Source organism: Pan troglodytes, chromosome 13 (assembly GCF_028858775.2).
Source record: "Pan troglodytes isolate AG18354 chromosome 13, NHGRI_mPanTro3-v2.0_pri, whole genome shotgun sequence".
Taxonomy (NCBI): domain Eukaryota; kingdom Metazoa; phylum Chordata; class Mammalia; order Primates; family Hominidae; genus Pan; species Pan troglodytes.
Genome location: NC_072411.2, coordinates 78,796,909 through 78,821,563, shown reverse-complemented (window position 1 = coordinate 78,821,563; position 24,655 = coordinate 78,796,909). Strand labels below are relative to the sequence as shown.

Sequence of the window (24,655 nt, the reverse complement as noted above, 5' to 3'; positions counted from 1 at the left end):
GATTAGTATCTCAGTGCAGATTCATATAATGATCCACTTTCTCCTGGTTTACACCACACTCTCCTAAGTACCTATTCACCTGTTCTATTGGAAAATTTTAATCATCTCTCTGACATTAGCTTGGCAATTTCAGCGGCCACTTCACAATCTTTCAAAGTCTTTCTGCTCCATTTCATTCCTATTTCTTTTCTGCTTGTGTTAATTATTTTTGCAGCCAGCATACATGTTTGTCAATAATGCATTACGTTTTCCATGTGTCAGTTCTTCAGCCCATCAAAGAACCCTGCTTTTACATTCTGAGTCTATTTTCTCCTTTCCCGACTCAGCTGATTTTGCTCTGGGCCTGCCTCTGCTCCTCATTCCAAATCCATCAGTAGTTGCATGAAACTTGGTAACTGCAAGGCAGTCCCCAATTTAATTGGGTCTAGTTCTCCACAGAGCATTACGTCTGGGCCTATAGCGGGCTGCAAGTTGTCCAACAGCCTGTACTACTTTGATAACTGAGGTGCCTTAAATGTCCTCACTTCTGGGATACCCACTTCTGGAATGTGCACAAGACAGTTCTCCTGTCTTGAATCAAGGGCCAGGAGGTAAGTCCCTCCTTAAGCCCGAGGATCATGAAAATCTCTCCTGACCCCACTAACTTCATTCCCAAACATGATGTCTTTGCTTAATGAAAAAGCCTTCTCTCACTAAAGAAACCCCTAGCACGACTAAAAGAAACTCCTAGCATAGTGGTAGGTACACTCCAAAGCCCTATGAATACTTACACAATTGAATGTGATAAAAATGCTTAGGATCCACAAGCTCCCTGGGCTGTTTTGGAGGATGTGGAGGGGATGAATGTTGCTCAATTTTAAAATATCAGTACCGTTCTTCCCTCTGTCCCAGCATAACCTATTCTTGGGAATTTTCTAATGGTTACCACTTCCTTTTTCATGATTAGTGTCAAGGTTAGCAACAAGCTGTTATAATTCCAAGACTGCTTTTGCAGTTGCTTCTGAGAATCACTGACTAGTTCCCTCTCACAGGCCAAGGAAACGCCATTTTACTTCTCAGAATGAATGCTCCTTTGGTGAAGGGCACATAAAGGGAAGTTTCTTTTCTTGTTTGCTTTTGTTTAGAATTCCCTCCGGGGTTACACACATCATCCTGTTCTAATTCCCTGGCTTCTTGGGGAAACACTCAGGCCATGACAGGAAGAGAAGGGACACAGGCCCCAAGCTCACGGACGGGGAGATGGCATGAGGGTCCTCTGCATCTGGGCTGCCCCATTTTGTTTTCTCGTTGGCCCAAGTTAGTCATTCACGTGCACCGGAATCGTCCAAGTCCCACACACTGACCCTTGGTAAGATTCCATTTCTTACTTCCCTTAACTATGACTGTCATTTGCCAGCTCCTTCTGATATTTTTAACTGCTTGCCATCACTTGGAAGCCCTTCCTTCATCTCCATGCTGAAAGAGACTGCTGGAAATGTCTGGGCATGGAAAACAGAAATGTGGCAAATGAGAATGTAAGGAGGAGTAGGAATACAGACTTGGACTGGCAAATAATACTAATGCCAATCCTGCATGCTTAAGGTGTGTAGATAATCAGAAATTTCTTTCGTTGTTAGCCCTTTTCTAATAATCACTACACTAATAATTTTCTTCTAACTGTCCCACAAAGAACATTGCTTTTTAACTGTTGTTCTGCCTACTCTCTGGCAGTCATGCTAATAAGCAAAGGAACTGGCAAAGACCTGCTAAAGGGACAAGAAGAAAGGGAAAATGAAGTCATGTTTTATTCATCATTCAGATATTCACCTCATTATTTGATCTATTAATAGAAAATTGAGGCTTTTTCCTCTCTTGTGGGTATCCTATCTCTTTATTTTTAGATCTTCTTGGAAATACCTTTCTGAAACTTGAAGATCCCCCCTAGATATTATTTTCCAGGATGAAAGGCCTCTACCAGAGTCTTTAATGTGCAATAATGAGAAGATGAAACATTATTGTGTTTCCTCTGGACTCTTGTGTTTGAACTTGATCCAGGATTGACACTGGGCAGCTCACCTTTCCCACATCATGGTTAGCTCTAAGTCAGGCTAAGAAATTACCTTCCCTGGACACTCCCTGCTTTGTCCAGTTAAATAAAAATGAATTTTTCGTTTTATTTAGTTAACTAACTCCATGGGCCACGGTAAGCTAAAGAAAAGTAGATGTATGAGAGGAAACGTTGGCAAATTCTCTGTACTTATTTAGAGCACAGGAAAGATCCATAATTAACCATGCTTTGGGAAAATACTTCCTTGGAATGGTCATAGTGAAGCATTTGGTTTAAAAAAAGTTGAGGGTTGGGGGCTTCTACATCACATCCTCCGCTACATTTTTTTAAAAATTAAGATTTCTATAATTTTTTTTTAGAAATTAAGGCTTCTATAAAATTCATGTAATTTTAACCAGGGATAATCTCACTCAGTTTCCACGTGTGTGAAATGGGGATTATGATAGTACCTTTTCTCTGGCTTTCTGGGACTACTTTATATAACATTTGGAAGAGTACCTCTCCAATTATCATGCTGTACACCTTGAATATATACAATTTTTGTGTCAGTTACACCTCAATAAAGCTGGAGGGAAACCCTCATTTCCATAGTAAAAATAAGTACCTAGCACACAACTAATATTCTAGTCTATAATTCTATAAATGTTAGCAATTATTATTATCAACTAATAAAATTCTCAATTACCCTTATACCGTATGACCCTTTGGGGGAGAGGACTAATAGTCCATGAATAGTATGGAATCTGCATGTACAGAGTTTTAGAAACTTTTGTTTTCACTGCTGCGTTTTAAAATAGATTACTTATCAGAAAAGAAAAGCTATTTTCAATATTATTTTAAAATGGGAAGACCTGCCTGCAACACCAGTCCTTCATTCCTGCAAGGCAACAATGAGCTAGAGCTGAAAGGCCTTTTTAAAAAATAGGGTGTGTCTCACCAGTTTGCAAAATCCCCCAGCGTCCTCCATGCAGCTACTTCGCTCATTTACGCATCTGCATTTCCCTCTCCTGTCTTATACTCTACCAAGTATTTTCATATAGGCTCATCTCTCTTGTTTTACACAAACAATGAGACAAGAGGTTAGGCAATACTATCTAAATTTTACAGTTGAGAAAATTAATAAAAGGTTAAAGGAATTTTATAATAAAATGGTGCACAGTGAGTCACTCGGGACAGCGACTAAAATCCAGACCACCCTCATCTCCAATATTGTGCTGCTTCCCAAACCATATGAACAAACTCCTTCCTCAAATTTCATTAGAAATGATTTGTCCTCTGTCAATTGCATCCAGTGTTCTTTGCTGTGATTTTAAGCAGCAGGACAACATGATGCGCCAGTTTTAAATAGTAAGTTAAAATGTGACCTAAGGTGTTTGAGGCAGCGTCCTCTCCACTCTACTAATAATCAGGGCAGTTTCTAATTATTTGCATGGAAGTTGGCTCCCAAGATAATTCAGTGTCCGTGTGGCTCCATTTCACCTCTACTTATTTCCATTACCTTGCATATTAGCTATGTCAAGTTGATGGGCCTGCTGTTCCCCAGGGTGGCTATTATAAATACTGGTGCTACAGTGAAATGCTTCCAGTCTTCTGGAACCTCATTTGAACTAAGCAAGTTCTCCATAATGATCATTAATGATATATTGCTTGCATAAAGATGCTGGATATTAATCTTTTGTTTACTTTCTTTATGCCATCAGACTTTTAAAATGTTCTTTGTAATGTGAGTTAACTGTTGACCAGGAGTAGCTTCTCCATTGGGGACTGAATGACTTTTTATAGCTGACAATTTACTATGGCAGGTAAAGGAGCTATCTTAGACCCCTGCCTGAAAAATCCACTTCTCTTGGCAGATATGGCTGCCTAGAGCTCTTGTAGCTAAAATAGCATTAATGCCTATGTACAAAACTTCATCTGAGTCTCTTTTCAAGTCTGCAAAGACTGTCAGCTGCCTAAGTGTCATAAATTTGGGACTGGAGCTTGTTTTGTGCCAGGAATTTCCTGCAAGGTGACTGGGATGAGTCTAGTCACCAACCCTTGAAGGAGGGGCATTGTGGGTGCTGGATAAATTATGTTCCTTTCTCACAGGACCTAGATTTGGTCCATGCTGATGAGTCTGAGAGTTCATCTGGTCTGGATCCTTCCACAAATTCCCTTCTGTTGAGACCCAGATTTCAAGTGCTACATTAAATCTAAGAGAATCCTCTAAGGCTTAAGATAAGCTTTTCTTCCAATTTTGAATTGGATGGGAGAAATGCCTGCAGTTTGGTTTAGTTTGCCCTTATATCATGGGACTGGACTAGAAATAGATGAGCATCTGTGCAGGAAATAATGATGATACTCTCTGTGGCACAGCATCACTGAGCTTGAGCTCAAGAACATGATAGACCTGGATTTGAATCTCTGCTTGTCACCTACTAGCTATGAAACTTTAGGAAGGTTTCTTAAACTCTCTTTAAGATTTAGTTTTCTGGCCAGGCATGGTGGCTCAGGCTTGTAATCCCAGCACTTTGGGAGGACAAGGCCGGCAGATTGCTTGAGGTCAGGAGTTCCAGACCAGCCTGGCCAACATGGTGAAACCCCATTTCCATCAAAAATACAAAAATTAGCTGGATGCCTGTAATCCTAGCTACTCAGGAGGCTGAGGCAGGAGAATTACTTGAACCCAGGAGGCAGAGGTTGGCAGTTAGCCAAGATTGTGTCACTGCACTCCAGCCTGGGAGACAAAGTGAGACTCTGTCTCAAAAAAAAAAAAAAAGACTTAGTTTTCTGTTTGTTTAATAGGAATGCTAACAGTAGTCACTTCATAGGATTGTTGTGAGGATTAAATGACAAGATATACATAAAACTTTAAGCCCACAGTGCAGTACAAAGCAAGAGCTCAGTACAAAGTACAAAGGTGTAATATTTATTTATTTTATTATTATTATTATTATTTGAACCCACATAGGTCTCAGCTGTATGGAGTCCCTTTCTAATTTTACTCATCCTGAAAAAGAGAGGGTGTTTGTAGGCTGTCGCCATGTGTCTATTCCTGCACTACCTGACTTTGTGATCAGCAGTTAGAATGTAATAGAGGTAAAGAAGATCTTGCTGGATTTAGTTATGAGCAGGATGAGGAAATGGCCCTATGCCAAAACTGTAAATTTACCAGAAATCTGTTACAGTAAGGAATGCACATTAAAATATATTAGAAGCAGACATGCTGATGATATGTAAGCTCATATCTGAGGAAGATGTGGAGCAGCTCGTGGGTAAACATAGACACCAAAGCCACCAAGGTGGGGATGACATGGTCTGGGGACACAAGGAGGTTTGTTAGGACCATGGTTGTCAATGTAATTGCCACTGTCCTTGAAATTCTTATCCTCTCTCAAAGTACTTTTTATTGTATTATTGTATTTTTTTGAGACAGGGCATTGTTCTATCATGCAGGCTGGAGTACAGTGATGCAATCACAGCTCACCATAGTCTCAGCCTTCCAGGCTTAAGCAATTCTCCCACCTTAGCCTCTCAAGTAGTTAAGACTACAAGCACACAGCATGACATCTGACTAATTTTTCTGTTATTCTTTGGGGTTTTTTTTTTTTTTTTGTAGAGACAGGGTCTCATGATGTTGCCCAGGCTAATCTCAAACTCCTGGCCTCAAGTGATCCACCTCAGTTTCCCTAAAAATGTGCTGGGATTATAGGTGTGAGCCACCACTCTGGCCATAGATACCTACGGCAATGTTTACTGCCATCATCCTATTCTTGTTCTAATTCATCTCTCCACACTGCTGCCAGAGTGGGCTTTATAGAACACAACCCTAATCATGCCATTTCTCTGCTTAGTGGTCTTAGCTGGTCCCCATGGCTTACCCAATTAAGTTTAGTGGTCAGAATCAAAAGGATAATCCCCTAGACCTATGCACCATTGTCAATCCCTTCATCTCTGAATCCAGAGGAAGCTGGTGGTCCCACACTAGAGGACAGTGCTAGGAAGAAGCTGGAAAACTCAAGGAATGCTTTTCACCACATCCTCTAAGCATTCCCCCAGGGGTCCAACTGAAAAAAGCTTAAGGGAAAGACACACACGAGTTTTCCCTCTTGCCTGGAGACTAAATATCTTCACAACAAGGAAATGTTTGTGGCTTTATATACCTGAAAAGCTGTTCAATCCCTGTATTAGTCCATTTTCACACTGCTGATAAAGACATACCCAAGACTGGGCAACTTACAAAGGAAAGAGGTTTAACAGACTTACAGTTCCATGTGGCTAGGGAGGCCTCACAATCATGGCAGAAGGCGAAAGGCACTTCTTCCATGGTGGCGGCAAGAGAGAGAGCTTGTGCAGGGAAACTCCCATTTTTAAAAACATCACATCTTGTGAAACTTATTCACTATCATGAGAGTGGCACATGAAAGACCTTCCCTCATGATTCAATTATCTCCCACTGGGTACCTCCCACAACACGTGGGAATTATGGGAACTACAAGATGAGATTTTGGTGGGGACACAGAGCCAAACCTTATCATTCCATACTTGGCCCCTCCCAAATCTCATGTCCTCACATTTCAAAACAAATCAGACCTTCCCAAAAGTCCCCCAAAGTCTTACTCATTTCAGCATTAACTCAAAAGTCCATAGTACAAAGTCTCATCTGAGACAAGGCAAATCCCTTCTGCCTATGAGCCTGCAAAATCAAAAGCAAGTTAGTTACCTCCTAGATACAATGGAGGTACAGGCATTGGTTAAATACAGCTGTTCAAAATCGGAGAAATTGGCCAAAACAAAGGGGCTACAGGCACCATGCAAGCCTGAAATCCAGCAAGGAAGTCAAATCTTAAAGCTCCAAAATGATCTCCTTTGACTCCATGTCTCACATCCAGGTGACACTGTTACAAGAGGTGGGCTCACACAGCAGAGGGCAGCTCTGCCCCTGTGGCTTTGCAGGGTACAGCCCCAACTCCCGGCTGCTTTCATGGGCTGGCACTGAGTGTCTGCAGCTTTTCCAGGCACACAGTGCAAGCTGTCAGTGGATCTACTTTTCTGGTGTCTAGAGGACATTGGCCCTCTTCTCACAGCTCCATTAGGTGGTGCCCCAGTAGGGACTCTGTGTGGGGGCTCTGACCCCACATTTCCCTTCTGTATTGCCCTAGCAGAGGTTCTCCATGAGGGCCCTGGCCCTGCAGCAAACTTCTGCCTGGACATCCAGGCGTTCCCACACATCCTCTGAAATCTAGGCAAGATTCCCAAACCTCAGTTCTTGACTTCTGTGTACCTGCGGGCTCAACACCATGTGGAAGCTGCCAAGGTTTGGGGCTTTCACCCTCTAAAGCAACAGCTGTACCTTGGCCCCTTTTAGTCATGGCTGGAGCAGCTGGGATACAGGGCACCAAGTCCCTAGACTGCACACAGAAGAATGACCCTGGGCTCAGCCCATGAAACCATTTTTTCCTCCTAAATCTCTGGGCCTGTGATGGGAGGAGCTGTGGCAAAGGTCTCTCTGACATGCCCTGGAGATATTTTCCCCATTGTCTTGGTGATCAACATTCACCTCCTTGTTACTTATGCAAATTTCCACAGCCAGCTTGAATTTCTCCTCAGAAAATAGGATTTTCTTTTCTACTGCATTGTCAGGGTACAAATTTTTCAAACTTTTATGCTGTTTCCCTTTTAAAACTGAATGCCTTTAACAGCACCCAAATCACCTCTTGAATGCTTTGCTGCTTAAATAATTTCTTCTGCCAGATACCCTAAATCATCTTTCTCAAGTTCAAAGTTCCACAAATCTTTAGGACAGGGCAAAATGCCACCAGTCTCTTTGCTAAAACATAACAAGAGCCACCTTTGCTCCAGTTCCCAACAAGTTCCTCATCTCCATCTGACACCACCTCAGTCTGGACCTTGTTATTCTTATCACTGTCGGCATTTTCGTCAAAGCCACTCAACAAGTCTCTAGAGAGTTCCAAACTTTCAGATATTTTCCTGTCTTCTTCTGAGCCCTCCAAACTGTTTTAACCTCTGCCTGTTACCCAGTTCCAAAGTTGCTTCCACATTTTTGGGTATCTTTTCATCAGCATCACTCTACTGGTACCAATTTACTGTATTAGTCCATTTTCACACTGCTGATAAAGACATACCTGAGACTGGGCAATTTACAAAATAAAGAGGTTTAATGGACTTACAGTTCCACATGGCTCGGGAGGCCTCACAATCATGGCAGAAGGTGAAAGGCACTTCTTACATGGGAGCAGCAAGAGAGGGAGCTTGTGCAGGGAAACTCCCATTTTTTAAACCATCTGATCTCATGAGACTTATTCATTATCAGGAGAACAGCACAGGAAAGACCCACCCCATGATTCAATTATCTCCCACTGGCTCCCTCCCACAACATGTGGGAATTATGGGAGCTACAAGATGAGATTTGGGTGGGGACACAGAGCCAAACCATATCAATCCTTAATGTTGATTCTGGGGTCTTCCAGAAGAGTCGCTACAGAGGACTTGGGACTCAGTTTTTCCAACTGATTACCATCTCTTTTTGGAATGATGTCTTCCTCTCTGCTGCCTCCATGTGTCTGACTTAACAGTCTTCTGCTTTTTCTTTAAATGCATACCTGATGATCTGATTGGCATAATCTGTGTGATTCATAGGGAAGCCTCAATTACATATAGCTTTTTAGTGTTCCATGTGTAAATGGGAGTTGAGACTGCTCACCTTCAGAGTTTTTAGAAAAACTGAGTTGTCCCTTGACAATTACAAAAACAACTATTTTTCCAAACCTAAGGGGCTTCACTCAAAGTCAATACAGGTAATTTGGCTGAGGTAGCAGGTACAGGTCCTCCTGTTCTTCCCCACTGTTTTCAATTTCTTGGCTCCCACATCAGCAAGCTAGAGGACTCTGCCTCTCTGCTGGGAATTTAGGAGATTGCCCGGGAAGGCCACTGTGGTAATGATGGTGGCAGCAGCCTTTCTCTAGACATTACACTTTGCTCCATATGTGGCTATCATTATATGACATGTTCCCATTTTAATAACCCAAACCAAGAAAGATACATTATGTTCAGCTCTTCCCCAATACTTATCTCACAAAGAAGTATAGGTTGGGAAAACATTTATATTTTTAAAATCAGTGATCTCTGTGCATTGAGATTTACCTAACTGACACAGATCAGTAAACTTTTGGCCTCTGGTTTTGGATTAAGCCAAAGCACCTTGGCTTATGGCATACAGAAGATGCCAGGAAGCCTGAGGGTCCTCTGAGAGAGTTAACTGCTCTAGTACCAGCTACCTGTCAGAGGCTTTATTTACCACAATTTATAAAATACTTTGTCTTAAGCATTCAATGAAAATGGGTATGTTAATTCCATATCATGACAGGCATTTCATGAAGACACAGAAAATAACTTTTAATATTTCTCCTTATGAAAGAAGAGGGTTTGTGAGATAGTAAAAATTCTTCAGCTCCTTGCTGGAAATGAGAAAACTCAATGAGAAACTCAATCTACAGACAAGATTCCCATCTCTACAACTATTAGCTTCTAAGTCCTATCAGTTAAGAATCTAACAACACGTTTGGTTTCTAAAATTACTGACCTATGTTCCAAATCAGTTTTTTAAACAGAAAACGATTTCACTCCCATCAACCTTGTTGGTCACTGGAGAGATGGCTTGAGAAATGCCTGCCATCAAACTTGTACTCAGCAGCATATTTCCTATTAAATTAGCAGTATGAAAAACAAAAATAGAAGTTAGTGATTTCCTACAGCCCCTAAACCGCTTTATTCTTCCAACAGAAATGTTGCAGCACATTACTCCAAAATGTAGACTAGGACCCTTGGGTATTTTACAAGTGAACAATGGCTGAGACATTTAATTTAAGAAACACAGCTAGCTAAGCACTTATTTATTTGAGCAAAAATTTCAGAGGGCTTTTATCATGCTTGCACAAGATCCAGATATCTGAAGACTCTGTAAATCCATAAATACCCTCTGGCATGATGGGCCATTATGGCTCTTAAAGACTCATTGCTGTCTATAGGATCAAATGTGTGCTTCATGCGGAAGCCGGGGAGGAAGATTTATATGTCGACCATTCCAAATCAAATCTCTATTTAAAACTCACTGTCTTGGGAAAGAACCTCAAACTATTTTTGCCTGCTGGTATGAAGCATTAAGTTTCCTGCAGAGAGTCCTAGTAACATTTCAATTCCCCAAGCTCACATCTGTACACACCTGCAACCAAATCTCTTCCCTTTTTTTCTCCCTGGGGGATGGAACTCAGCTTAGTAGATAAGTCTCATGGGCTCAGACCTACTACTTAAATCAGATTTGACCAGTGTCACATAAATCACTTAATCTTTTGGAGAGATGAGTGTTGGAATGAAGAGATAAATTTCTTTCCAAAGGTCATTTCTGTTTTGCTCATGACCAGAAGGAGAAGCAGGGCAGTGCCGCCTCATTAAAGAAACAGAAAAAGCTTCCAGAAGCCAGGAGTGTTAAGCAATGTCATGTGGGCGGGAAAGGTTAGAGAGGATAAGAAATCTGAAAAGAACCTTGGGTGCCAACCTTTTCCCATTTCTTACTCCAAGAGGTCATTTGGTCTTGTTGATTCTATCTCTACCATGTTTTCAAACTTGACCCCTCCTTTCCATTGGTTCTCCTGTAGCCTCAGTCCAGGCCATCATCATCCCAGCCCGGGACTATTTGCTCTCCGTTTGCTTCACGTGGCTGAGAGCAATATCTCTGTTATTTGTACAACTGATTGTATGTCAAGCCTGGTTCTCCTCACTTGGAAAGTGTTTCTTCCACTATCCTGTCCTCCCCACCCCCAGACTTCCTGTTGTTTCCTGAAAGCATCTCAGCTCATTCCTATTCCCCTCTGCTTAGAACATCCTCTTATATCCCTGCCCTTACTGTATTTTACTCTGTCACCTTAAAAAAAATGAATACCAGCATGTGATGTTGTTTAAGGCCTTATGAACAGGTTTCTCTTTGTTCCTCAATGTCACCACTTTTCTACAAGCACAAAACCTTCCCGTTTGTACCATCACATGTTGAGACCCTGTAGAACCTCTGGTGTCTAAAGACCTTCAACTGGCTTTGGCAAAATCTCTGGGGTCACAACCCAGGTTGTCCTGACTTTGGTTTCCACACTAATAGTCAACATTTACCCGCAGGGCCCCTTTCCCCACTTCCTCTGTCTTTATACCTACATGTAGCATAACAGCTGTGGCCCACCTTTTACCACACCCAACAGCTACTGGGTAAGCACCCATGCAATTCTCGTCACTTATTGCCACCAGGCCAACTTCTAGAATGGTCTCTGATTTGCTCTCCCACACCCACCACTTGCCTCTGCTTATCCCAAAAGATTCCCATCCTTTGGCTGAGGATCCTTAGTGATGGAAAATCTTGTGATATTAGGTGAAGAGTGAGTCCAATCTAATTTCATTTCTCACCACCTGTATGTCCTCTACCCTCACTATGCCTTCCCCTAATTTTTTTCTTTTATGTGCTTTCTGATGCTTTTCTATGATGCTCCAAAGAGAGTCTCATTTCCCTCTGCTCCTCTCTACAGCTCTAGTTCATTCATCCTTGCCTACAGAGTTATTATTTGTAAGAATAGCTAAAAATGATTGAGTCCTTACTGTAAGCCAGGCCATGTACTTTTATGTGGATTATCTCATTGATTCTTCATGACGGTTTTATAAGGAAAGCACTACCGTTTTCATGCCCACTTTATAGAGTGGAGAACTGAGGCTTAAAGGGATAAAATAACCTGTCCGAGTTTGCACAGCTGGGAAACAACAGCAGCAGGAGTTCGGTGCATTCACTCTCTTTTTACCCATCATGCTCTAAAGCCTTGCTTGCTGGAAGCTGGGTGCTGCTCACGGATTGTTCATACAGCAGGGTAGTTTGGAGATGCTGACATCTTGCATCCAGTCCACTAAGTACTAGTCAGCCTCCCTGGCAGAGCGCCTAGTGACAGCTGCCATGGAAACGACCTTTCTCCACACCTGTTCAGACTGTATCCATCTAGGGGAGGCTCCTTGGAACCTTGGCTGATTCTGGTCTGATCCCTTCCTTCTGAAAACTCCACCCTCAGGGCAGGTGACATGCCAACTGGCATCAGCCAGAAAGCAGCCACCTGTAGCCCAACCTGCCCTTGGAGAAACAGCATTGAAACAAACTTGTACAGTTCATACCAAGAACTCCTTCCCCCACACACTTTTCCCTCATAGCTTCCATAAAACTACCAATGCCATTCTCCTGCCCTTGCCTGCAACTTCTGCTTATAGTGCTGATTAAGAACTGATGAAAAATCTGAATATAGTAAAAAGCAAATACAGACACAAAGACTTTTCTCACAAATTCTTCCCTGTCATCTTTTCCTGCCCTTCACTTAGACCATTTTTCTGGCATGTATTACTTTTATTTCTTCAAATAAAATCTTTGAAACTAATTAAAGTTATCTGAAATATTTCAGAGTAAATAAAATGAAGTTATGATTGCCATCCTCTTGACCAGTTCTGTGTATGATATAAAGAGCCAAATACCAGACTGATTTTAGCTTCAGCTCAGCTTTGAACTTCAATTTTTTGGACGTTTCTTCTTGGTGAACCCCAATTGCCACCATCGCCAACAACCCCACCTAGAATCCCATCAGAAAGGTTTTGAAGAAGAAAAGTTACTAGATTCTGATTCTTTTCAGGTATTATGATCCTGAATTTTAAAAACAACTTCCCTGTTGACGTCCTCAGAAATTATTGACATAGGGTTTTAGAAGCTAAAGGTTTTTTTTTCTAATTATCTTTTTTTTCACCAACTGAATATTATCATTGACATATTCTTTATTAACAGAGCTCAGCACCCAAAACCACATTACCTAGAGATTCAGCATCACTGTTTTTATGTGTCTATGTCATTGTGTTTTCACAATGTGTCATCTGAAATATGACCACCTGGGCATGCAATGCTGCCAGGCTCTTTTCCTAAAAGGTGATGGGTGGAAATGGGGCAGAGATGGTTAAGCCTTGATGGTGGAGGTGGAGCGGGTGATCAGGGAAGAACAGATCTGGGCGTTTGTGGGCAGCAGGATAGGATGGTTTGGCTTAGGAGAAGTGGACAAAGTGGATGAAAGAAGGCAGCAGAACTGAGGAAAACCAAGGTGGTGGGGAGACCGGGTCAGTGCCCAACAGAGCCCCAGAGTCCAGGGTCCACCCTCTTCTCATCCACCAGCTGGGCCTACTGATTTGTTCTTTTTGGCTCTCTTTCTTCTCCTAGTCATCAATTCCTCTTTCATTCTTGCTGTAGCTGCACTTTTCCCTTCTCCCAGACCTCAGCTTCAGCTTTGCCAGTGGTGCCCTTTTGTCCTTGCTCCTGGCTCCAGAGCTCCAGGTGTTACTGTTGCCAAAAGCTACCAGCTTTGGGGGCTGTGCTTGAATTTCTATTTTCAACATGAGGGAACAGGAAGTTTGGCGTCTCTGTTGGGCTGGAGTTTGAAATGTGAACTCCTGGACTGTCTTCTGGGTGCTACTCTGCATTTGTTACACATCTGAGCAATGAGGGTAGTGCCCTGTGTCATTTAGTTGCCCTTTAGCGTTGAGAGTATATGCTCTTGTGCAACAGAGGGTGAACCTGTAATAAAGGTCTGGAAGATGTATCTGGATGCATTGGTTTGTGGAGTGAATGGGAGAGAGTGAAGGTATTAATAAGCTGTGGGCTGTGTCGGGGCAGCCACTTGGTCCAACTATGTGTCTCTCCATACCCAGCTTCAATCATAAGCACGGGCCCAATCACTCAGTTAGAACTTACTGAAGATAGGAATGAATGAATGAATGAATGAATGAGTGGACAAATTAATAATGCCGCATGGAAACAAAGAAGGACAGGAACATGAAAGTAAAGGATTGCTTTGTCTGAAAACCATACAGGCAGTAAAGGGCACATGTCTTCCTGGCACTCAGGGAAGCCGCACTGCCAGCAGCAGCTCTCGAGAGCTAGGACGCTGCACAGAAGGTATGGGAGCATCTAAACAGGCTGCACTGCTTGATGGCTTAAGATAAATATTCATACTTAATACTGGTTCTAGGGTATGAATTTTTGGACTATAATTCTTTAAAATTTATTATAGTTTTAAACTTAATTGGGTGAAAATATTTATTGGTGGGGGAGGGGATGCAATTACCCAATTATCAAAGCTAGAATGAATCCTAGGAGGGACACTAAAACTATCTTTAAGTACTGAGAGGATTTTATTACAGCAACTCTTAAAACAATAATGAATGTTATGTGTTCCTCAGCCATTTTCACAACGGAAGAGAAGCACACCATTTTCAAACAGAAAGCAGATTTGCGTCTGTGGAGGAAGAAGCAAGAAACGGCTCCGTGCCAACAAATCCTCCTCACAAGCCCCCACCACTAAAAAAATCACTTTTTCTTTGAACGTTAAGAAAAAGGAGGAGTGGGTGGAGAGGGAAACTCTAGTGAAGCTACAGACAGTACAAGGGAGATGTGGGAAATAGCATTAAAAATATGTTGGCATTTTCCCTAATGGGGAGTGCTGACAAGTACAATCCTATTACTCAAATCACATCAGCAATGAGATAAATGAAATAAAAACAAGATCTCGTGTGACCAGAGTGGCTATTTGTCCACAGATTTTCATTGCATTGAAAGTACCCCCAAAATGGGACATAGTAGAAAACATTGTTAAGGAGGCTTTTAAAACACATCATTGAGATTACAGCACCTTTTAAAATAAACAGCACTGAATAGCAACACAGGTAAAATGTCATTGTAAGACGGGGTTCCGATATTCAATGGCGTGCTTTATGGCTTTCCAGTGTGTGATAAAATCTGTTCACCAGATGTACTATATGTCTCCTGTGTAGCATACTTGAGCATCCTGTAGGCCCAAGGCACATTTATTTCATGTAATTGCCTTTCCTGTGCACACCTTGGGGCACCCTAATTCTCCATTTTATTTCAGGCACTGTACAGGGTACCATCTGGTAGTTTTAAACTCATCCCGTTTTATGGCACTACTGCAGTGGCTGTATTCAGCTGTACTGCAGGCTTTCGGTGGAGACAGACTTCTTACTACCAGCTATTTATTTCTGCCTGAAATAAAGTAGCCTTGAACTATCATGCAGGATTCACACGTAGATTGTCACCAGTCCATACGAGCTAGACAGAGATTCCCAGGCAACCTGCAGACTTGAAGCATTTCCGAATTGCTTTACGCACAGCTGTTAACTTACAGAATTGGGATTCTAAATTCTTCGCCTACTTCTGCACATAATGATATCTTTTTAGTTTCTCATTTGTATTATTTCAGTTCAGATGAGCACAAAAATAAATGTATTCCATCACATCTGGAAAAGTACCGCAGAGAAATCACTTAATATACAAAGCTGCACACCTCATTACGAGGTTCCTCACTCATTTCAAACCCAACCTTATCTCTGTCCCTCATCAACATGGCTTTTGTTTTGCTGTTGTTTTCCTTAAACTGTTAAATCTTTTCTTTTCAAGGGAATTTGCAAGATCTTGAAAAAACGAGTTTGGAAATAATATACTTGGCAAAAGGAAAATAAATCTCAGAAGCATGCAGCTTTTCTGCAGCAGGTCCCCTATGAGCATGCCATCCTCAACTTGTGCACCAATTAGATAGGAAGTCACTGTTTTCTCTGAGAATTCATCTTCTGCTTCTGACCAGCACCCCCTCCACCCCTCACCAATGTGCCCACACAGCTGGGCAAGCCACTTTAACAAAGGGTCTCTGATATGCAAATAACACACACCCAGCTGCATGTTTCCAAATGAGTCATTGTTCACCTGCTGGTTCCTGCCTCACCAAATCCCTCTTGCTGCATGTGTTATGCATTCCCCCTTCTCCTATCCCTTTCTTCCCTGTGCAACAGCTAAGGTCTGTAGGCCCCCTCGGAATGGCAATGAAAAGACTGCAATGAGAGTGGGCCAGGCCAGTGATGGGATGAGGTGAGTGATGAGTTGGCTTGCGAGTCACTGCTGCCTCTTGACATGTGTTATCTCGGCATTGCCCAGGGAGAAGATTACTAGTCTTTGGCCTGAGACACAGAAAGCCTTCCAGTGTACAATCTGCTACCTAGCGTCAATGACTTGCATAAATAAATAAGCCAATCAGGAGATGCTGGCTTTACTACTGGCACCTTGGCCTTCACTATGGCAATGGTAACAATTACAGATGAAAAAATAAGGTAGAAAAAGGCTGGATCTTGACCCGTTTGCCACAGATTCTTTACATGTTTTGCATTTGTGGCAATGACAAATGTAGCTAAATGCACCTGGTTGTAGCTGTCTGCTGTGATCTAAAGCCTTTTTGAATGAAAAGAAAAACTCCTTCTGTTATTTATTGTTGGAAGCAGAGTTTACTTTGCTGTCTTTCACCTCGGCAGAAATCAGAAATGCCAGTTTAACAGCAAGCTGATGAGCTCTGGGGAACAGAGCAAAGAGTCGTTTGCTGGAGTCTTGTAAATCAGTAGAAGACCAGTGACCAAATAGATTCATATTTATTTTCCTGGAGTTTTCCCCTCTTCTTTGACTCTCAGGCAATCTTGTTCTATAAAAATGTTAATGCTGGTCTGAATATGATGGGTGATTTTTCCCCCACAACTCTGTCAAACAGATCTTCCCAATAATTAAATGTGCATCCTTGAGCTCTAAGAGCAGTCTTGTTGAACAAAGCAACCGCAAATCCAACTAACCTTTGAAGAATGAGAGTGTCAAAGTATAAGCAGATGTTTTAATTTGCACAATGCTGGGATTTTTTGGATGCCAAATGTTCCTAAAATAGTTGTTGTATCTAGACAGCAGGAGAAAGATATACTCAGAAATGACCTACACGCCTCTCAGTTACAGACATTGTTTCCTTCAGCAGAAGTGATATTGAATGTGTTGTTAAGAAAGCTGTATGTTAATCAGCATTTAATGAGAAGGTATCACAATTCTATGATTATAATATATGAGAAAAAGAAAACAAGAGGGCACTACAGAATTTTAAAGTAAAGTACACACACACACACACACACACACACAGTCTTTGTAAAGTTCATAGCTAAAACAAAGATGGGACACAATAAAAGGGCTCATGTTCCCTTGTGTGGGCATCAAACGTTTCTAAAAACGACTTAAGAGATGCCTGCTATTAAAGCAAAACAGGAGGATATATACTTTAGCCATGAAATTAGCACATAATGTTATCTAGCCAGTTGAACTTGCATTGCTTTAGGGAAATATTAGTACACATTTTCCACAAGTGGATGTAGGCAGGAAAGATTTATATTAGACATCAGGAAAAATGTCCTGACTGTCAGAAGAGTTGTGAGAAGCCAAATAGTTTACCCAAGAAGGCTGTGGAATTTACCTCCTGGAAATTTTTAGCAGCAGACATGAGACCCATATGTTTGGGACTATTTCGGAGTCTTTGAAATGAATAGAATGGTCTTATTAAGAGTTTCCTAGTCCTTTTCTTTTGTAGCTTGCCTGAGAAGAGGTTAGACATTCAGTCCACAAAGCCAGGCTTCTCTCCGACCTTCCCGTAAGTCCGCCTTCTCTCAAGTCTTAGCCATATCCTACCAGAACCTCTTGATCTAAAGGGTTAAACTAAGGGACTCTCGTGCACTGCTGCTAGTGGGTTGAGGGGAGAGGGAGTTTAAATTGGTACAATCTCTAGGGTGGACAATTTCTCAGAATCTACCAAAATTAAAAGTGTGCTTGTCCTGTGACCCTACAATTACATTTCCAGGACTGTATCTCTTAGATCTATTGATACATTTCCAAATGACTTATGGATTCATGATTTATTGCAGCAATGTTTTTAATAGCAAATAATTGGAAACATCCTTAATATCTATCAAAAGAAGACTGGTTAAAAAAGTTATAGCATATCTGTGTTAAAGAGGTAGCTCTACATGGCCTTGTAAAAAAGGATTTCTAAGATACACATTTTTAAAATGAGGTGCAATATATCACATATACTACGCTATTGTTTGTATGTTTTCAAAAAGGAGTAGAAGAGAGACATACTTTCCACAGCATAAAAAATAATTTTAGAACTATTATACCTTTGGCATTAGTACTGTGTATAATATCTATTAACATCAAATAAATGAATATTAAATAAATGATTAAGAGAAAATAAGGGAATTCTTTTCCAAACCAAAACCCCCCATATAAAGTAGGGAATTCATTCTGTCTTATCTCTGGTTCCCTCCTTGATTCTTATATTTAAAAAAGCCACTAGGATCAGATGGCTATAGCAGGGTGCAGGGTGGGAGTAGAGTGGGGGACACGGGGACATGCCTGCTTGACTTATGTTTTCTTGTTCCCCTCCTGCAGCTATACATTTCCGAAGACAGAGAAGAGGAAAAAGGAGGTAGAGTCTGGTATGAGGGCACCAGGGAACATTTCCTTACTTCACAATTTGGTGAACTGAGTAGAACTGCCTGACATCACACAGAGGGTAAACTTCTGCCTAGGGCCATGGAAAAAGGCAAGAAGGTCCCGTGACCAAGAGATGACCAGCTCCACAGAGGAAATGCAGGGCCACTCTCCGACTGGACCCCACTGTGCACAAGGTGAGAATTCAGCCTGTTTATCAGGGTTCCCCTTATTAAAGTATATGTCAAAAAGGCCTGGTAGAAATGTAATTTTGTGATGTTAATTTTGGAAAGTCTCATCTAGAACTTTCTGGGAAGTATTTGAAAGCACAGTTGTGGAATCATTTGAAGACTCAAACATATAAATTAAACACTCTTCTTAGATACAGCAGTTAGAATATGGAACAGATAGGGTCTACATTGGAGAAATGAGAGATGTGGCAAGTGCTTAGCCTCTCTGAGACTCAGTCTCAATGTCTCCATCAGGGACAGCTAGCTAGCTCACGGAATTATTGTGAGGGTTCACTGTTATAATTTATTCCAAGGTCCACTGTGGCACTGAGGACATAGGTGGCACTCAAGAAGCAGTGGCCAGTAGTATTCTCTGCTAAAATATTTGCCACCTCAGCCACTTTGATTCTGCTCCAGAGGGCTTTTTCGATCATCCCATTGGCGATGCAAGGCAGGTTAATTAAAGATACTCTCACCTAATCTAAAAATTCAAGACATCAGTCCACAAAATACCAGAATCACCATGGAGGCAGCTGTTTAGCACTTTGGATAGTCTATTTCTCCCCCTAAAAACAGCCTACTTAAAACAGGGGAGAGTTAAGGTTCCAGGATCTTACTCCTGAGATTTTTATTTAAAGAACACCCCATCTTTACTCGCAGCTGAGAGGCTAAGATTAAAAATTAGCCACTGTATAGTAGCTGAGCAGTGACAATTTTTCATAAAGGTTTTTAGTACACATTTGGGATTATAATTTCAATATTATGCAAATGCATTTTATGGATCTATAATACAGAATGTGTACTGGCGTTAATGTGCATTAGCAGGCGAGAAGAAAAGGCTCCAAATGAGCCATTTTGGTGTCTGCTTTCAACATGCATTATGAATAATAAGTAAAATGTTCTGGTTTAGAACAAATAATATAAAATCTGAATTCTTCTTGATGTACATCAGTGACAAAGCCCTACGCAACTCCCATGGAATTATTCCATTGGACACAATTTAAAACTGGCTCTTAAACAATATATTCCTGTTTCTGGCTTCTCTTCTTGAATGAGATGTGAAAGTAAAATAAATATATTTAATATGAATACGGGATAGTTCCCCCCATTGCTCAAAATCAGGCATGAACTAGATGAAGGCATTGGGAAGGCTGAAACACCATAGCGGTCAAGAGAGTGGCCCAGGATACTTGTAATTTGAGAGGCTCTGAGTATTGAAAAGTGAAGAAGCATCTAAATAGGGTTATATAACTTGCATATTTTCAATGAATAAAATTAACAAATATAATGCCTTTAACACAAAATATTTAATACAAGATGATTGTATTATTCCGAAGATATTTAAATGATGTGTAAGTAATATTTCTTAATGTAACGTGCTGCAAGCTTTGTTCCAAAATGGGAACTTGAGTTGAAATTTGTCTGATGTCTATTTTCTTTCAGCCTTGTCAGAGTGTTTCTGTGACTGCAGATTAGAATAAAATTCTCACAAACTAATTTGAGGCTTTTCGTAAAGGCAGAGGACTGAGCCAAACAACTAGCTTCTCATGATAGAGCCCCCAAATTTTTCCTTTTTAATTAATATTTCCATGTTGCAATTTTGCATGTACAGAAGGTGGTAGCTGGTTATTTTAGTAGTAATTCAAACTTTCTATTTGCATTGATTTAGTTAAGACTTTCAGATCTATTGACCCTGTTTCTTGAATGCATGTTTCACACCCGCCCCATTCTTGGGCAGCCTGCAGGAATACAAGATCACACTGTCCAATGAGTATGGACTAAGCATTCAGCTGAGTAACAATAATACAATCATCTTGTCTCTCAAACAGGTGCCCTTAACTTAATGTTTTTTAAAATGCCACCACGTCCATGACATCTTCAAAATGATACTGAAAATATCCATGTGATGAGTTCTGTGTGTGTTAAGTGTTTTATATGCATTATCTCAATTGACTTCCAAAGCAACCTCACAAGGTCAGTTTTACAATCCCCATGAAATGGTTGAAGAATTTGGAGTCTAAAAAGACTAAGTAATTTGTACAAAATCACAATTATACAGGTCTAATTTTGCAACCCAAACTCTTGACCAGTATACAACCCTGAATCCAGTATTAATGTAGTAGATAATTGTCTTGGCTTAATTTATCATATAAGTTATAGAAATGGTGTTTGGTCCTTACTCTGACATGGGGACTATAATTGACACTAAAATCTGATTCAATTTCAACCAGTCGTTGCTTCACTTCACTACTTGTCTACATTGCTGCAGTTGGTTGCTGCTTTCCATTTCCCCCGATACTTTTCCATTTGAGATGGAGGTCTGTGGAAGGAAAGATGGATACAGCAAGAGGGTCTATCCAAGAACCCAATAAATATGTACTGCATAAATAAATCAGATGTTTTAAGTTTGGCAATTTAAATTCAGCAAAAAGTCTTTGACAACCTGTGGAGTGTAAGCTACGGTTTCCATCCTTGCATCCTTAAAATTTCAAAAAGCCCCAAATTCAAGCTTATCAGTAGCAAGGAAGCCCTTCCAAATATTAACTTACAATCAATATTGGAAAAAACTGAGTAGTATATTGTGTCCTATTTTGAAAACAAGCTATTTGCCATGTGTAGATAAGATTCCTACACTAAAGATATCTTTTTAATAGTTGAAATATGAGATGCCGAGTAATAAAACTTGAAGTACAGTGGAGCAGCTCTGAGAGAATAAGTGGCACATTGCCTTGAAATAATATTCTCAACGCCATTTGCTGAGTCTTCTATGCTCTTGGCCCTTTGCACAATCTCACTTAATCTTCACTGCACCCTGTAAGGTAAATATTATTATCTTCATTTTACAGATGAGGAAATTGAAGCTTACATAAATTGTCTGAGGTCACACAGTTAATAAGTGGTTGAATGTGGATTTAATTCGAGGTCTGCTTTATTTCAAAGTGATTCAGTGAGTGAGACAGAGAGAAACAAAGAGAAGACAGCGGTTTTTAAAGAATGAATCTCAATTTTCTGAAACCCTATAGCAATTCCTGCCTTTCTTGTGGCTCTTACCATATTCTGCTGTTGTTTCTGGATTTCTTATACAACCTTTACTGAATTATAAGCTATTCTATTTGAGAGAAGAGACCACACACAAACCATTTCTGTATTCCCCCAGGACCTTGTTCAGTGCCTGGAACAAAGTAGGTATTCAAGATACCTTTCACTTATTCCTCATATATTTGCTGGGTGTGGTTAAGCCCAGTAAAGAAGACAAGTCATGCCTTCCAGGAGCTTCTAGCTCAGGGGAGAAAGTGATTGAAGACCCAGTGTTCTAAACTGAGTGTGGCAACACAGTGATGGGAAGTAGGGGAAGCCAAGGGGAAGCTGACTGACTGGTGGGCTCAACCAAGGTTTCCCGGGGAAGAGGTCATCCAAACCATTCTTGAAGCATCAGTAAGAGCCAAGCAAAGAGGGTGGGGAAAGCCTCACAAAGCGAGAAGGATCAGGAACGCACAAAGGCCCTGAAATTAGAGATAAGCACAAAGCCTGTTTCCAAGGATTACAAGTCATCTGGAGATTACTGGAGGATAAGAGAAAGGGGAGAAACAGCAAGAGAGAAGGTGGCAAGGTATCCACTGTGAAGTCTAGAAGGACTGTGTACACCATGATAAAGTATTTCTCTATCCTGATCTTTCTGGTGAGGGTTTATGCAGAGGAGAGGCAAGACAAGGCATATATTTGAGAAAGAGGATCATTAGTTGAATTGTGGAGAACAGACTCGAAGAGGATGCTACTGGTTGCAGGGAACAGGAAAGAAAACCAAGGAAGCAATCACTAAAGCCAGTGGGAGGGAGGGTCTTGCCATTAGAGAAGAGAAGGCCATTTTGTATACACAGCTGACCCTTGAACAACACAGGTTTGAACTGTGAGAGTCCACTTATATTTGGAATTTTTTCAATAAAAGTTACATGGAGTGTGCCTGCCTCTCCTGCCTCCTCTTCCACCCCCGCCACCCTTGAGACAGCAAAACCAACCATTCCTCTTCCTCCTCTTCCTCAGCCTGCTCAATGTGAAGATGACGAGGATGAAAACCTTCATGATTATCTACTCCCATTTATGGTAAATATATTTTCTCTTCCTTATGATTTTCTTAATAACATTTTCTTTTTTCTAGCTTATTTTATTGCACAAATACAGTGTATAATACATGTAATATACAAAATACGTGTTTATGTATTCCACAAGGCTCCCAGTCAACAGTAGACTATCAGCAGTGAAGTTTTCGGGAGTCAAGTTACATGAGAATTTTTTTTTTTTTTTTTAAGATGGAGTCTCGCTCTGTTGCCCAGGCTGGAGTGCAGTGGCACAATCTCTGCTTACTACAACCTCTACCTCCCGGGTTCAAGCGATTCTCCTGCCTCAGCCTCCCAAGTAGCTGGGATTACAGGTGTGCACCACCACGTTCAGCTAATTTTTGTATTTTTAGTAGAGATGGGTTTCACTATGTTGGCCAGGCTGGTCTCGAACTCCTGACCTCAAGCAATCCCCCCACCTCGGCCTCCCAAAGTGCTGGGATTATAGATGTGAGCCACTGTGCCCAGCCACACGACAATTTTTGACTGCATGGGGGTCAGCACCCCTAATCCTCGCACTGTTCAGGGGTTAACTGAAATTTGGACTGACACATGAATATTTTATGTGTGAGATGTTTTTGGAGTAACTCCAAATTAGTTTTCTCTCATTATTAATTTGTGGGAGCCCCATGGACTAAAACATGGAAGGAGTCTTAATTTTGGATGTCCTTGTGTTTAGACATCTAGTGTAGCTCTCAGACTTAATTAGAGCTGTGTTGAGCACTTTTTATCTTAACAATCTCTCTGTGAGTAGAGGTAAAAAATAATAGGAATCAATATAAACAGCCTAAGAGGAATACCTCAGAAAGATAGAAATATTATTTTTGCTGATGCACATTTTTTATTTTGAAAAATCATGAAGATCTCCATTAGGAAATCATTCTTCCTTGGCATTGTGTTGCATGCTCAACAAATAGAAGGTAAATATGCTAAAATTGGTGTCTTTTTCATGAAAACCACATAACTGTAAAGCTCTTTGTTTTCACCCAACTGCTGAAAACATTTGTGTAGGCAATTTCAGTAAACATTTGGAGAATTGGAAGTGCTCTTTCCTACACATATGGTTCTTTATGAAGAGGTAATTTTTATCTATGTTCTACTCAATTGAATATTTATAAGTCTGTTTGGCCTCAAAGGTACCTGATCTCCCCTCAAAATACAATTGCCCTGTAAAGCTAAAGTGAGATTTATTCACTTACCCTTTAAGAACTTTGCAAGTTATTTTCATTTTTCTCCCTATGAATTTGTTCCCAGTATAATCCTAAATTTGTCTAATTTGCTGTGTTATTGCAATTAGTCAATTCTCCCTCAGTTACACAAATAATAGCTTTATAAGTTTGAGGCTGTAAATCATTCATCCATTAAAAACGCCATTTCCTTGTACTGCAAATTCGATTCATTTAGAAGAGAAAAACCATGGCGTGGAACAGAATTATGCAATGTCATGGACACATTAACATTTGGATCAAAATTTTACATTGTGTCAGCCAGTAAACAGTATAAATGGTTCAAATTTGCAATAAATAATTGTCTATTAATACTCTGGCATGCTGTAGCAAATTATAGTCTCACTTCAGTAAGCACAGCTGTAGATAGGCACCAGGGCCGAAGGAAGCAAGTGCCACAATTGGTTTGAGAGGAAAAGAGCCCGTTATGCAGGGATGCAGGGCAGCTCTCTTCAGCAACTGGAGGCATAGCTGTGGATTAAATGCTTGTGTTTATAAACACAGGAGAAAGACCCAGTGGGCTTTTACTGTAGCTGGAACATTAGACACCAAAACGCAGCCCTTTGCTAGAAGATGCGTCTTTGTGTTTGCTGAATGTGAAAGGGATGGTGGCACATTCTATATTA

At 40.9% G+C, this 24,655-nt stretch overlaps 1 long non-coding RNA gene across 1 annotated transcript; it reads left to right on the top strand.

Annotated features, from left to right (window-relative positions):
- The first annotated feature begins 18,416 nt into the window (after positions 1–18,416).
- On the top strand, positions 18,417–22,790 carry LOC134807993 (uncharacterized). The gene is made up of 3 exons (XR_010149798.1): positions 18,417–18,453; positions 18,557–18,655; positions 22,730–22,790. It is a non-coding gene; the product is annotated as an uncharacterized LOC134807993 (long non-coding RNA).
- Positions 22,791–24,655: the final 1,865 nt, after the last annotated feature.